The sequence below is a fragment of the Equus asinus genome, chromosome 6 (assembly GCF_041296235.1).
Source record: "Equus asinus isolate D_3611 breed Donkey chromosome 6, EquAss-T2T_v2, whole genome shotgun sequence".
Classification (NCBI taxonomy): Eukaryota; Metazoa; Chordata; class Mammalia; order Perissodactyla; family Equidae; genus Equus; species Equus asinus.
This window is the reverse complement of record NC_091795.1, coordinates 47,454,869-47,468,755: the sequence shown is the minus strand read 5'-3', so window position 1 is coordinate 47,468,755 and position 13,887 is coordinate 47,454,869. Positions and strand designations below refer to the sequence as shown.

The following is a 13,887-nucleotide window of genomic DNA, read 5'->3' as shown; positions in this document are numbered from 1 at the left end:
CACATATGAGCTTGCGTGGTACACAATTCAACTTGTAACAGGCGTCCTTGGGCAGGTACCTGACCACTCTTAGCTTCAGTTACTCTATTCACTGGTGACCACAGCCGTATCAACTTCACTGAATTGTCATGAGGATGAAATGTGAACATGTCTGTTCACAAATTGTAATTGTCATCACCACCACCATCACCACCACCATCATCATCATCATCATCATCATCACCACCATCATCATCATCACTTAGAACTCCTCACTTGGTCTGTAGACTAGTGAACAGTAAAACCAGTGAGTTCTTTCTCATTCATCATCTTCCTGAACCTACCTCGGGTAGGGAGTTTACAGAGAGACCCAGGCCAGCTCTACGAGGAATAGCTGCGGGGCAAAGCTCATTTCCTCCATGATTCCCATACAGATGGAATCAGCTTTAAAATGAGCACCATGTTCAGCTTTGGATCGCAAAAGGACAACATACTGCCTGAGGCTGCTGGGAAAAGGGAGAGGGCCATCCTATCACTTTAATTTTTGGGGGAAGGAGAAAACAGGGAGTCTTGGCTGTACAGTCTGTATGTAAGTCACAGAGCTTTAGGTTCTGCAGATGGGGAAGGATTTTTCTTCTCTGTCCTGCTACTTGGAACCATTGCCCCACTGCCTGGGCTTCAAGGAGGCGTTCTGCCACTCACTCCCAAACCAGAGGTCAGCAGTAATTTCAGAATTTGTGAGAAAGGCAGATTCTGTTGGAGGCACCTGGGAATGACTTCTGTTGTGCTGTGAGCTCATCTGGCAAAGGGCTTTTCTAGGAACCCAGAAATCCTCTTGCAGGTTGATATGAATCCTTTGTACCAGTAGTTCTCAAAATGTGGTCCCTGAGTCAGCAAAGTGGGGGTTGCCAAACATTTTTATAAAAAGTCAGAGTGAAACTGGAGGCCAACTTGCTTTAACTATACTCAGTTAGTTGTTTGCAAAAGTAGTTAGATAATGCCTTACTGAAACCCATCCTAGAGATAACATCTCTGATGCCTGGGTCACCGTGGTAACAGGTCCTTGAGTTTTTCAGGAACTGAGAGTTGACTCTTTGTCCAGTTCAAGCCCGATAAGAACACTCATCAACAAGGCCTGTGTGGATGACCGATAGGTGACCCTTTGACGTCAAGGAGCCAAAAAGCCCACCCTCAGACCGTGGTAATGCCACCATTTTGTGAACATGCGTCCTATGAAGAGCCATGAAGTTCACACTTGCGCAGATCATCAATTGCCTCACTTCTCCTTACCTCCAATCATCTATTCCCATCCTTGAGACCACCCCATCCCTTTATCCCACAAATATCCCTAATCCTCATTTTTCAGGGAAGTGGATTTGGGATTGAGTTTCCCGCCTCCTCACTTGGCTGTCTTGTAAGTAAACCCTTTCTCTTTGCAAACTTGTGGTCTCAGTGATTGGCATACTCGTGCTGTGGGCAAAACAAACCTGGTGTGGTCACAAGGCCATATATGGCCTCTGTCCCAGCTGCTCACCTCTTCTGTCAGAGTGGGAAAGCAGCCATAGACAATATGGAAAGGCATGAGTGTGGCTGTATTCACAGGCTGTACAAACAGGTGGTGGGCTGCATTTGGCCCCTGGGCCATAGTTTGTCAACCCGTATCTTAGTGTAATTATTAAGAGTGATCTCTTTGTCTCTTAAAAGTGTCTGGGTTTGGATAATAGCTTTTACAGTTTCCCTACCGGGGGTGCGGGCTGGGCACTTTAGCGGAGAAGTAGAATTAAAGCCATTGGGGAAATCCTCCTGCTCCATCGCTCTCCTCTTCAGTGCTCTCTCCGCCCTCCACATTGTGGATTTGAGACTTTGAAGATCATCTTCAAAAGGACCTCGGCTTAGAGGCAGCTGCCATCTCAGATTCTCCTGCCTGCTCAGGCTGTCACTTCTCAGGGAGTAACAGCCTGAGGTCCCACCTGCACCTGAGCTGGGCCACAGCCGACTTAGCCGGGGTGAAAATACAACTTTTCCAGGACAAATAAACCTGAGCAATTTAGAGAAGATACATATTTTCCCCCAAATAGTGAACACTTCTGAAATTAGAGGAAAACATGAAAGAGTTTGTCCATCTCTGGTCCCTACACATTAATCCCAAGAGATTGAAAATGAGATGCCTTATCTGGAAATGGCAGTTTCCTCTGAAAAGCTCAAAGTACGTCGAAAGCATCCTCAACAAGCATTCATCAATCCCTCTAGGTGATCCTCAAAATCCTTGCCAAGGGGCAGCCCGGGGATGTTCCCCAACTTAGCCAAGAAAATTCGAAGGGCATTCTTCACCCCAGAATGCCCACCACCTGTTTCTGGCCTAGAGCCTGCTTTGTATTTTTGCAGCATGAAAATAAAATGGGTTATCTGGGTTACCATGGTGACTTTCTGTGGTCCCCACTCTTTTCCCATGGGCATAACTTGGCCAAGGTGGCTGCCAATGCCTCCGAGAGGTGGGGAGAAGAGGCCAGATTGGGCTACTCCACGGGGCTCTGGGCGATTGCCTGGTGGCTGTGCTGTAACCTTTACTGACAGCCTATTCTAGACTGAATGTTTGTGTTCCTCCAAAATTCATATGTTGAAACCCTAACCCCCAATGTGATAATATTTGGAGGTGAGGCCTTTGGGAGGTAATTAGGTCATGAGGGTGAACCCTCATGAATGGGATTAGTGCCTGTACTAGTCACGGTTCTCCAGAGAAACAGACCCAGCAGGATTTATATAAATATATATTAGAGGAGATTTCGTATAGGAATTGGCTCACATGTTTATGGAGGCCAAGAAATCCCACAATTTGCCATCTGCAAGCCGGAGACCCAGGAAAGCTGGTGGTGTAATTCAGGCTGAGTCCAAAGGCCTGAGAACCAGGCAGCTGCTGGTGTAAATCCTAGAGTCTGAAGGCCCAAGACCCAGGAGCTCTGATGGCTGAGGGCAGGGGAAGATGGAAGTCCCAGCTCAAGAAGAAAGAGAAGGAATTCACCCTTTCTTCACCTTTTTGTTCCAATTGGGGTCCCAAGGGATTGGGTGATACTACCCACATTAGTGAGGGTGCGTCTCTTCTCTCAGTCGACTGAATCAAGTGCATCCTTAGCCCAGTCAAGTTGACACACAGAGTTAACCATCACAGTGCCCTTATAAGAAGAGACACAAGAGAGATGATCTCTCTCTTTGTCACATGAGGACACAGCAAGAAGTCAGCCATCTCCAAGCTGGGAAGAGGACTCTCACCAGAACCCAACCATGCTGACACCCTGATCTTGGACTTTTAGCCTCCAGAACTGTAAGAAATAAATGTGTGTTTTTTAAACCTCCAGTCTATGGTATTTGTTATAGCAGCCCAAGCAGAATAAGGCAAAGACTTCATGAAGGAGCTGGCAGGTTTGAGTGTGGCTCCCTCCCCTGACACCATCCTTGGGAGCCACCCAGCTCACTCTGAAGCAGTGACGTGGGCATGAATGATATGTGACCAGCCTTCAAAGACTGAGTAACTCGATGGGGACAGGTAGTTCCAGTTGGTACCTCTCTCACACCTGAGGTAGTGTTCAGATTCTGTGTCTGCTGAATGTCTCAGCATTTCAGGGGTCCTTGCTGTGACACTCAGGAACCGCTGGCTCCTGCTCACCAACATAGACTCTGGACACCTGGCCCCTCTGCCACAGCCTCCCTCTGCTCCTTCACCTGCTGGACACCATCTTGAATGCACGTCTCTTCCACTGGGACACCAACCTGGAACACGTAGGGCTCACTCTCAAATGACATAGAGTTCCTTTCAAACCCAGGATGGTGGGGGTGCTGTCCTCCTTCTTAAAGGCTCAGACCCTTGTCTTGCCCTCACTATTTTCTTCCTGCTACTTATACTTTTATTTTTTTCCTCACAAAACAAAGACAAGAGATTTTCATATCTTTAGATATAAAGGGTAACTATTGGGGCTCAAAACCAATTTGACTTGAACTAAAGAAGCCTGATTTATGGCCTATCAAATATCTACTGTACAGCTACTTTAACCATTTAAGTAAAGAATGCATTCTTTTAAGATAAGAATGCATATTTCCCCTCCTATGTCCTATCGGTAACGCCTGTCTTAGTCCCTTTCCTGACATCAGGGTCATGTTGACCTGCTGATTTGCAACTGAATACCTCTTGAAACATTGATGAGTATGTATCCTGGGTGTGTTTAATGTATGTTCTTTGTTCTAAAAAGGTATAAGACTGTACTGGAAACCATGCCTCTCCGGAATGCTCTCTTCCTTTCTGGAAAAGGCCTTTCCTGGTTATAATCCTCACTCTAGCCCAGTAAAACTCACCTTAACTTTCTTATCTATAGGATAGTTATTGGTTATTTTGCCTGGACAAAAACTATACCCTGACATCCAATCTTGCATGCTCTTTGCATGTGGTTTATAGTACAAATCTGGGCTAAGATCTCAAGTTTTACTCCTGATAGAAAAAGGGGAGCTTTGGAATTTAGAAGACCTTTCTCTTTCTGAACAAGACCTGGCTTTCAAAACTATTATCTCTTTATGGACCCTAAAAATTCTATGCTGAAACTCCAAAAATGACTTCTTTGACCTGGGGGGAAGTGGTGCTTCCTTCCCCAGGGCACAAGGAATGACACTAATTTGATAGGACTGAGCCACGGCTTGGCTAGAAGGAGGGACCCCTAGGACTCAAAAGAAGTTTCAATACCGTAAAGATATTTCCCTATGTAGCGGAGAAAGACATTTCCTCTACCCACTCTAGGCCCTTCTGGCCAGACCATGAATTAAATTGACATGAGACAGAATAACAGGAGAAAATCAAAACAAAGCTTTATAACATGTATACACGGGAGACACTCAGGAAAACTGAGCAACTCACCAAAATGGCGGAAGCTCTCACCTTATATACCATCCTTAGCTAAAGACAAAAGAGGATGTTGGGGGTGGGGGGAGTCAGTTATGGGAGATTATCAGAAAAGCACAGTAAACAAGATTTAAGATTTAAGTCCTGGACTTCTGCATTGATGAGAGTTTCTAGAGATAAGATCATCCTCCCTTCTTCCTGCTACAGAGAGGAAGACACCTTTATAGATAGAGATTTCCTTTACAAATGTAAATATGTCTCACATAGGGTAACTTCTACTTCTCAGGATTTCTCTCATGTCTGCAGTTTTCAAAAGTAACCAGCCCCAAATAATCCTCATGCCAAAGAGACATACCTTGGGGTGGCTAATTCCAGTCCCCCACACCTACACATTCTTTCTTGGATTTGTTTTGCATTTAAGATATTAAACCCATATACTTGTGAATGTAATAAACTCAAATAAACATATATTTATATCCATGGATTAGTGTCAGGCTACAAATTAGCAAGGAATACTTCACCTTTAAGTCAACTTGTAGTGTCCTGTACTACTTAGCCCCTGACCAAAATGGGTGAGCCACAAACAGTCTTGTGCCATTCAGAGCAACATTTATTTGATACACGTCATTTTGTCACTCCTGGTCATGCCACCATGTGTAGTTGTGCAGCCTGTGCACTGCCCAATTCCAGGGGGCTCTAATCCTTAGACTACAATGTGAATGGGGTCCCTAGAGCCCTGCCACCCCTCTTCCATCTGATCCCCTTCCAATCTGACCTTCAACTCCGGGGCTCCCATCCTTTTCCTCCTTTTGCCTCTATACTCCTGGAATTAGGCTGGACTCCCTGGTGAAACTCCTGGCTTTCTCTCAAGAACTTGGCTCTGACTCTTCTGCTGGCACTAGGACTTGAGATTTTCTCCGGAAGGATACCCTGCCCCATTTGGCTACTGGGCACTCAACTCTTAACTTTGATCATGGCTTGACCCCAACGTTTGCAGTAAGCTTACGTGGTAGGGTTTTGGACAGCTTGAGTTTCAGAAAAAGTAGCTACGCTTAAAAGAAATCTGGGCTCAATTGAGTAAAAATGGAAAACCTCCTACATGGCTCCGTATCCTTTCCTGGTGATTGGAGCAGCGTGGGCTAGGGGAATGGCTCAGAGTCAGAAGTCAGGGCCCCCAGTGCGGCTCTGGCTCTGTCAGTGAGCTCTCTGACCTCTGGAGCATCTCTCGGCCTCTTGGGCTCCGGTTCTCTCAGTGATAGGAGAGATGCCCACCGGATGTTTGAGGAGTGCCCATCCTGCTCTAAGGCTTGACGACACCTGAAGGAGTGCTTCCTCTGAGACATTAATAGTGTTGCTGACACGCACAAGGTACAGACCCAGCACCAAACCTGGTCATCAACATCCGGAGCAGCCTCGACTTCCTGGGGATGCCACTTCTCGTGCCACCTGGTGAGCCGAGTTTGTTCCTGAGGTTCGCCAGGCTGTCTCATCAACAGGATTGGCCAAGAATGCCTCCCTCCCTTAGGCATGGCCTTGACACCTGTATGTGGCTCATCCTGTCATGAGGAGCCGGGATGCAGTCTGCCATGCTCAATGGAGCCTAATGTTGGTATTGACAGACCAGCCTCAAGACCTCCTCTTCCTGGGGGGTAATAACTTAGCTCCTTAGGCGAAACCCTCTGCTACAAGTTCCCCTGAGGCTCCCCAGAGCCTGTGCCCTTTGGTCATGGGGGCACTGGGACTGCCATGGCCTCATTATGCCCCCCAGCGTGCAGCCTCTCCCCCGTATATGTTAGGACACGGCCACAGCCCATTGCTTACAGCACACAAGTGAAGCCGGCTGGAGTGTTAATGTCACAGTCACAGCGAGGATGAACGGCCTCTGACAGCAATTGCAGGGCGAGGAGACAGTGGGAGTGGGCGACTGTGGAGGGCGCCTGCCAAGCTGCAGCCATGACTCAGCTCCAACCAGAAAGTGAACCAACAGAGCCAGAGAGCTGATTTCTCAAGAGAAGCGATGATCTGGATTTTTTTTTTTTTAAAGGTGAAATCTCTTGATCTTTAAATGTTGGCTGGTATTTCAGATTTTAAAAACCCTGCGGGGGCCAAAACTGTATCACACAAACCAAGTTCTCTGTGAGTCACATTCACCCAATGGCCTCTGACCAACCCTTTTGGGTCTTGTTTCCCCTGTTTGCCCAACAGAAGGCTGAAGTTCCCAGCGGGACCCGAGTCGTTGTCCTGGCTTAGAGCCTTGGGAACTAGCGTGTGGACTGGGCTATTGGGGCCCTGAACTTGAACTTGACTGGAAATTGTTAGCTTTTGGTCATTGTGTCCAGGGTCAGTTCCAGCAAAATAACACCTCTGGCTGCTCCAGCTTCCTTTTCTTTTTCTCGGGGTTTCCTTTGAGTTCCTGCCAGTCCTCAGACCTCCATCCTGTTTCCTATTTCCTCATGACAGCAGGATGATGGCAGCTGATAAAACTGAAGTTTTCCCCTTTCTTGGCTGTTTGCTTTATACTGGAGGGCCTTCTAAGACCAGAAATCATTAAAGAAGCTAATGCTGAGGGTGGGTTTTCTGTATGGAAAGGGATCAGGGGCACGCAAGATGCTGCTTCCCGCAATTGCTGCACTTGATTGACAGTGCCCTTCACCGACAGAAAGCACCCTGAACACGGCCAGACTTTCTCCCAGGGCTTCTCTCAGTCTCCAGGGACCCAGCCTCACCAGCTGCCAGCTTCAGGAGAAGGGCAGCAGGGGCCTGCTCTCAGATCTGCTTCATTGCTCCTTCCTTCCCCATTCCCTGGGTGAGCACACTTCCCTAGGGCCCTGTGATGCTGTTCAGCACGACGGAACTCAGCCTCTTCCCTCCTCTGTCCAGCTGGCCATGAGATTAAGCCGGTAGTGAACCCAGAGCTTTTAAAGGTGTCCAGGCTGCTGTCTTGGGTGCAGTTCACTTGGCTAAGAGCCGAGAAGGCTGTAGGCAGGGCAGGAAAGAGAGAAAGTGTGGAAGAAAAGCAGAAAACGGTAAAAACTTGCTTCTGTTATTCGTGGCTTCTATGAAACCTGCTTGGCTTGTGCTGAAACTCGCGAGGAAATTTCACAGCCGGATTGCTCCTAGGGTGTGTTTCATTTGCCGTGAGATACTCAGTGGCGTGTGTGCACGTGTGCGCGCATGAGCTACTGGAGGAGCGGCTGGTTGTTTCAGGTTTTGTGAAAGGTATTTGGTTTCTCCCTGTGCTTATTCCAGCATGTGGCGGCTTGAAGTTCAAGCGAGTTTGTCGTGTTGTTGGTGCTTCTGAATCAGCGGGGGTGGGGGGTGGTTGAGGGGGGTGTGTGTTGGGGGGGTGGGCATCACTGTCGCGGGATTTTTTGGGGCAGCAATTTAGACACGTTCCTGCCCGGCAAAGCTCGGGGAAATTTCCACTTTGCTTGGGGTGTCTTGAAGCTATTTTAGTTTGCTTTTGGTGTGGGATGCCCTCTCTTGGGAGCGAATCCCTCCCCGAAGGGCTCAGCGTGTCTTCCCTGATAAAGCTGGAACTCCTCCCGGGCGGCTGGTGCCCATGGATTTTGGCGCCGGAACGGGCTCTTTCCTTCCACCACCGGGCGGGGCTGTTCAATTCTGGTCTGAACATGTGACTCCCGCGAGGATTTGGGACGAGGGGAACAGGATGTTGAGCCCGTTGGGAACCTTTAAAGCGGTGTGAGGGTCGGGATGCGGGGCTGGCATTTGTAGGTGGGAGGGCTTGCCCCCAGGGATCCTTTCTTTCTAACCTCGCTTGGTTGTGCTCACACGGCTCCGGGCTCCTGGTGAGGTCCTTAAGGGGTCCTTTGCAACAAAAATGCAAATCGGGGGTGGCAGCTTGGTTTTAAAGACGGTCCTGGGGCCTGAGTTGACTGTAGGCAGTGTGGAAGAGCTCCCGGCCTCCGCAGCTCCTCTCCGGCCGTGCCTCGGAGCCCAGGGACACGTCTCTGCCCTGGGTCGGTTGTTGCTCAGTATCAGTGAGGAGGCGCAGGAAAGGGGGCGCCAGACTTCACGGTTTTGCTAAATTTTTCATTTCAACGAATGTAAATGTAAACAGCCATAGGCATCTAGCGGCAACGGTATGGGAGGGCGCAGTTCTAGAACCTTCTCTTGCGTAGTGTTCAATGGACAGGAAGGGTTTCACCAGACAGAAAAGCGGGTGTGAGCGCGTTAACTCAAGTCAATCATGCTTGGAGGCAACCGCCATAACAACCCTAAAGAGAAAGAGTCTCTGGAAGGGTGACTTTGGTGGTGGGATTCGGACACGCTGACTGGCAGCTGCAGGCTTTTGTTTTTTTGCTTTCTGTGGTAGACAAGGACTTTCGGCAACCCTTACGTCACTGTTCAGCACACAGCTCCAATGCAGCGGCAGGTTCATAGGACGTGGGGATCAACCTGCACAGAGTGCCCGTCCTAATTTAATGTTTCGTCCTTGATTGATGAGTTTGGGGGGTAGGGGTGGGGATGAAGAGGAGAAATGGCGTTTTCCTTTTCGTTTATACCCTCCACTGTGGTTTGAAATTTTCCTGTGTACACATATATCATTTTTATCTAAATAAATACAGAACTACATAAAATTATGATAGATTCCTTCTCTCAAGTCTTCCCTGCATTAGTATTGGTGTGGAAAAGTGTTCAGAATATTTTATGATGTGAAGAAAAGCAGGTGACAAAATCACATGGTTCCTCTTTCGAGGACACACACATACACAGTGAGGAAAAGTCTTCATGGACGTATTCTAAGTGTGACTTTCGTAGTGGAGTTTGGATGACTTTAGTTTTTTGTATTTTGCTTTCTAACTTTTCTTCAATGAACGTGCATTGCTCGTGTTGTAAAAATAAGAAGAACATAACTTATGCCAGAACAATCACATAGCTCTGTTCCTTTTCTCTCAGGCTGTTGTGCTTTTTTTCTTTCTTTCTTTTTTTTTTTTTTTTAGCTCAAGTGTCCTGGTTCAGGAAACAGGAGTAAATAACCACTGAATACTTGAATTCTAAGTGTGTGGGGTCTATTTAAAAAGCTTTGAATTAAAATTGAATCACAGGTGTGGTCTTTGGAAAGGAGACCAAAAAAATGCGGCTCTCGCGCCATAGTTACTGTGTGAGAGGACTGTGCATGGCTAGGAAACTGTTCTTTTGCAGTTAATCAACTGGATTGTTTTTGGGTTTGATTTCTTGGTGTTATTGGTGAATGGTGTCCCCTCAAAATCCTTATGTGGAAGTCCTGACCCCAGGTGCCTCAGAATGTGAATGTATTTGGAGATGGGGCCTTTAAAGAGGTGATTACAGTAAAACGAGGTCATATAGGTGGACCCTAATTGAATGTGACTGGTGTGCTTACGGGCAGAGGAGATGAGGACACAGACAACTCCAGCAGAAGGATGACCAGAACCAGGCGAGGACACAGCGAGAAGGTAGCCATCTTTCAGCCAAGGAGAGAGACCTCAGTTGAAGCCAACCCTGCTGACCCTTTGATCTTGTACCTCTAGCATCCAGAATTGTGAGGAATAAATTTCTGTTTTTGCGGATACCCAGTCTGTGGTATTTTGTTTTGACAGCTTGAGGAATCTAACACACTTAGGTTTTGGGCGATTTGCTTCATTCAGGCCAAAGAGAAATTGAGGAATATTTTCTGTTGGGCTTTTCTTAGGGTCCAAAATCTGTGTGAGCATTTAGTCAACGACTTGTCGTCTGTTTTCTCGTCAAACCTTTGGGGATAGCGACATCTAGTGGTCATTTCTTTTATCTACCCCTTTCAGTGGTTCTCCCCTGGCTGCACATTAAAAGCGCTGGAGGAGATTAAAAACATCCTGATGCCTAAATGGTACCCCAGACAAATTATGTCAGAATCTCTGGGAGTGGGACCCAAGCATAGTATTTTTAAAATTTTCCCACATTAGTCCAAAGTGCAGCAAAGGTTGAGAACCACAGCTTTCAATGGGGTTTTCTGCCAAATGGTGAAAACACAGTTCAAAGAAAATTCTGGGCTGTAGAAATACAGGCTCATATTATGATGCAATTTTTCACAATATGAAAACAAGTTTGTAAATTTCTGTACCTATGTATTGTCCCTCTGCCTCCAAAGAAGGTATAATGCACGAGGGAGGGAGGGACCACGGTCTGATTCACCATTGGGTCCATGAGCCTGGAACAGAGCTGGGCAGAGTCTGGGCTCATGGTAGCTTTTGTGAAATGAATGAACAAAAAATCTAGCCTTCTCTCTGGCTGTGTTCATTATCAAAACGATTTTTTTTTTTTTTGCAGTGGAAAATAGTCTCACTGCAGAGTTTAGAACGTGCTACATTGGGTTCAGTTCAAGGTGACTCATGGACTATTACAGGAAGACATCTCTTGGTCTGTCACAAAATGTGTAGATTGATTTCTTGCGGTCTTTACCGCATCTGATCCTAGGAGACGATTTTCTGAGGTTCAGTTTAGCGGTAAGTTCTCAATGTCTATTAAGCGTTTAGCTAAAAACAACTGTTAAACCCATTATTTTTTTTCTCAGTGGGTTTCCCCCCATTGCCTTTAGGCTTAGAAGGTTCTGTTATTTCAAAATTGGTCCAGTATCCACTTAAAGGTTTTCTAGTTTTTACGTTGTTTCTTTTTCTTTTTCTTTTTCTTTTTTAAAGATTTTATTTTTCTCCTTTTTCTCCCCAAAGCCCCCTGGTACATAGTTGTATATTTCGTTGTGGGTCCTTCTAGTTGTGGCATGTGGGACGCTGCCTCAGCGTGGTCTGATGAGCAGTGCCATGTTCGCGCCCAGGATTCGAACCAACGAAACACTGGGCCGCCTGCAGCGGAGCGCGAGAACTTAACCACTCGGCCACTGGGCCAGCCCCTAAGTTGTTTCTTTTTTTGTTGACATATCTGGAGTGATTTTTTTTTTGGCATATGATACATAGTATCTAATTTAAGATTTTCTTAAATCCAAGAGCCAGCCTTACTCACATGATTTGTGAATACATCATCCCTTTTCCTGGTTTCTGATGGGTTCTTTATCCTTTTATATACCAATATGAAAGATGCGAGCCTGAGACTTTTCCTGGCAAAGTGAATGGGAGACAATTCTGCATTGTCTTCAATGGAAATCTCTGGGAACCTGCTTCTTGACCGTTGGATGTCCTTGAAAAAGAGTGAGTGAGGAGAGAGAGAAAAGAACAAGACTCGGTGATGGGATTTCTTTGGGGAGAACTGTTGCTGTGCTCTGGGCCCCCAGCTTCCCTTTTTGGAGAGTTGTGTGTGTGGGGGTGCTTCCTTCTAGCCCCGGGCTGGAGAACACTAGGAGAACTTTGACAAGTGCTTTCCGTGGGGGGACACAGGATCAGTGTCAACTCAAGGAAGAGTGTGGACTCCCACCTGTGACCAGCTGCTTTTGGCAGAGCCAGGAGAGCATTGCTACATGTGGCTTGGCCCCCCACCCCCAGTGTGTAGGGCACAGGATGTGTGAACGTGTCTTGAGGACCAGATAGGGGTCTGCTTGGGTAAGAAGAAAGCTGTGGGACTATTGTGGTTTCAAACAGGTTCATAAATTCTTCAATACTTCTGATGTTGCTTAATTCTCCTCTGCTGGAGTGTAGGCTGGACTTAGTGACTTGCTTCTGGTGAATATATAATTTGGTGGAAGTAGAAGGGCGAGACCTCCCAGACTAGGTCATAAAAGGCATCATGGCTTCCGCCTTGCTCTCTCTCTTGGATTTCTTGCTCTAGGAGAAGCCAGCTGCCATGTTGTGAGAATACTCAAGTAGCACTGTGGTTGGGCTGTCAGATAAAATACAGGACTCTCAGTGAAGTTTGAATTTTGGGGAAACAATGAATACTTTTTTTAGTATAAGTATATCCCAAAGATTATTTAGTATAGGTATATCCCAAATGCTGACTGGAGATTCTTATTTTGGAGTTGAGATTGTGTTTGGGATTTAGGATGACTCAGGATTGTTTCTGACCTATGAGTGGGCAAAACGAGTAGCATTTTCATCTGAGGAAGGGGGTGATGCCTAAGTAAAATTTAAAGGGATGGTGGTAGACAGCAAAAGATGCTGTTTTGATTGCTATAATCCAGCCATCTTTCTTATTTAATATACTGGTTGCATTAGGACTGATTTGAGGGTTTTCCTGATTGTCAGGGTTCCTTCTTAAAGTGCACCGCTTGTGATTTGTGTCTTAATTAAGGCTTTTTTGTTGGTTGCAAATAACAGAACCCTTCTCAAATCAGTTTAGATTTTATTTATTTTCTTTTTTTCCCCAAAGTCCTCCTGGTACATAGTTGTGTATTCCTAGTTGTGGGTCCTTCTAGTTGTGGCATGTGGCACACTGCCTCAGCATGGCTTGATGAGAGTGCCATGTCCGCGCCCAGGATCCAAACCGGCGAAACCTCGGGCCACTGAAGCAGAGCACGTGAACTTAACCACTTGGCCATGGGGCCAGCTCCTCAAATCAGTTTAAATGGAAAAGATAATTTACTGTAAGGATATCTGGTGACTATAACAGTAGGCATTCAATATTTTTGAAATAAATGAATGAGTTGATTCAAGGATAGACATATAGTATTAACTCAAGCCAGTCAGTGTAGAGTTCCCCCTGACCATGGTGATTGGCATAGGAAAAGGGACAGGATTTAAGTTAGTCCGATGAGAGTGAAGGCAGGCCTTTGTTCAGTGGTTGGGGGAAAAGAAACTGTTTTTCTGATCATTGTATGTGGCTGTGAGGTCCAGAGCTGCTGTAGCCACTTTGATACCTTGAACAAAGCCAGACTTGGGATGATGCTGAATAAGGGAGAGGGCAATTGATGAAAGAAATGTGGAGAAGTAGAGTCAGAGCCCTGACCAAACCACTCCTGAAGCCCTAACTATTTCTAAACTTTTCAGGCATACTAGTGCTTCTTAACTGGGGGTGATTTTGCTCCTGAAAGGAATTTTGGCAATTTCTGGAGACATATTTGGTCATCAGAACTGGGTGAAGGCTACTAGGATCTAGTGGGTACAGGCCAAGAATGCTGCTAA

The 13,887-nt window shown here is 46.5% G+C and overlaps 1 long non-coding RNA gene across 2 annotated transcripts in view; it reads left to right on the top strand.

The window, feature by feature from the left end:
• Nucleotides 1-7,405: 7,405 nt before the first annotated feature.
• Nucleotides 7,406-13,887, top strand: part of LOC123286628 (uncharacterized) — a 116,282-nt gene continuing 109,800 nt past the window's right edge. For both annotated transcript variants that reach the window (XR_011503975.1, XR_011503973.1), the window contains exon 1: nucleotides 7,406-7,887. This is a non-coding gene — a long non-coding RNA (uncharacterized lncRNA). The remainder of the gene's footprint in view (nucleotides 7,888-13,887) is intronic.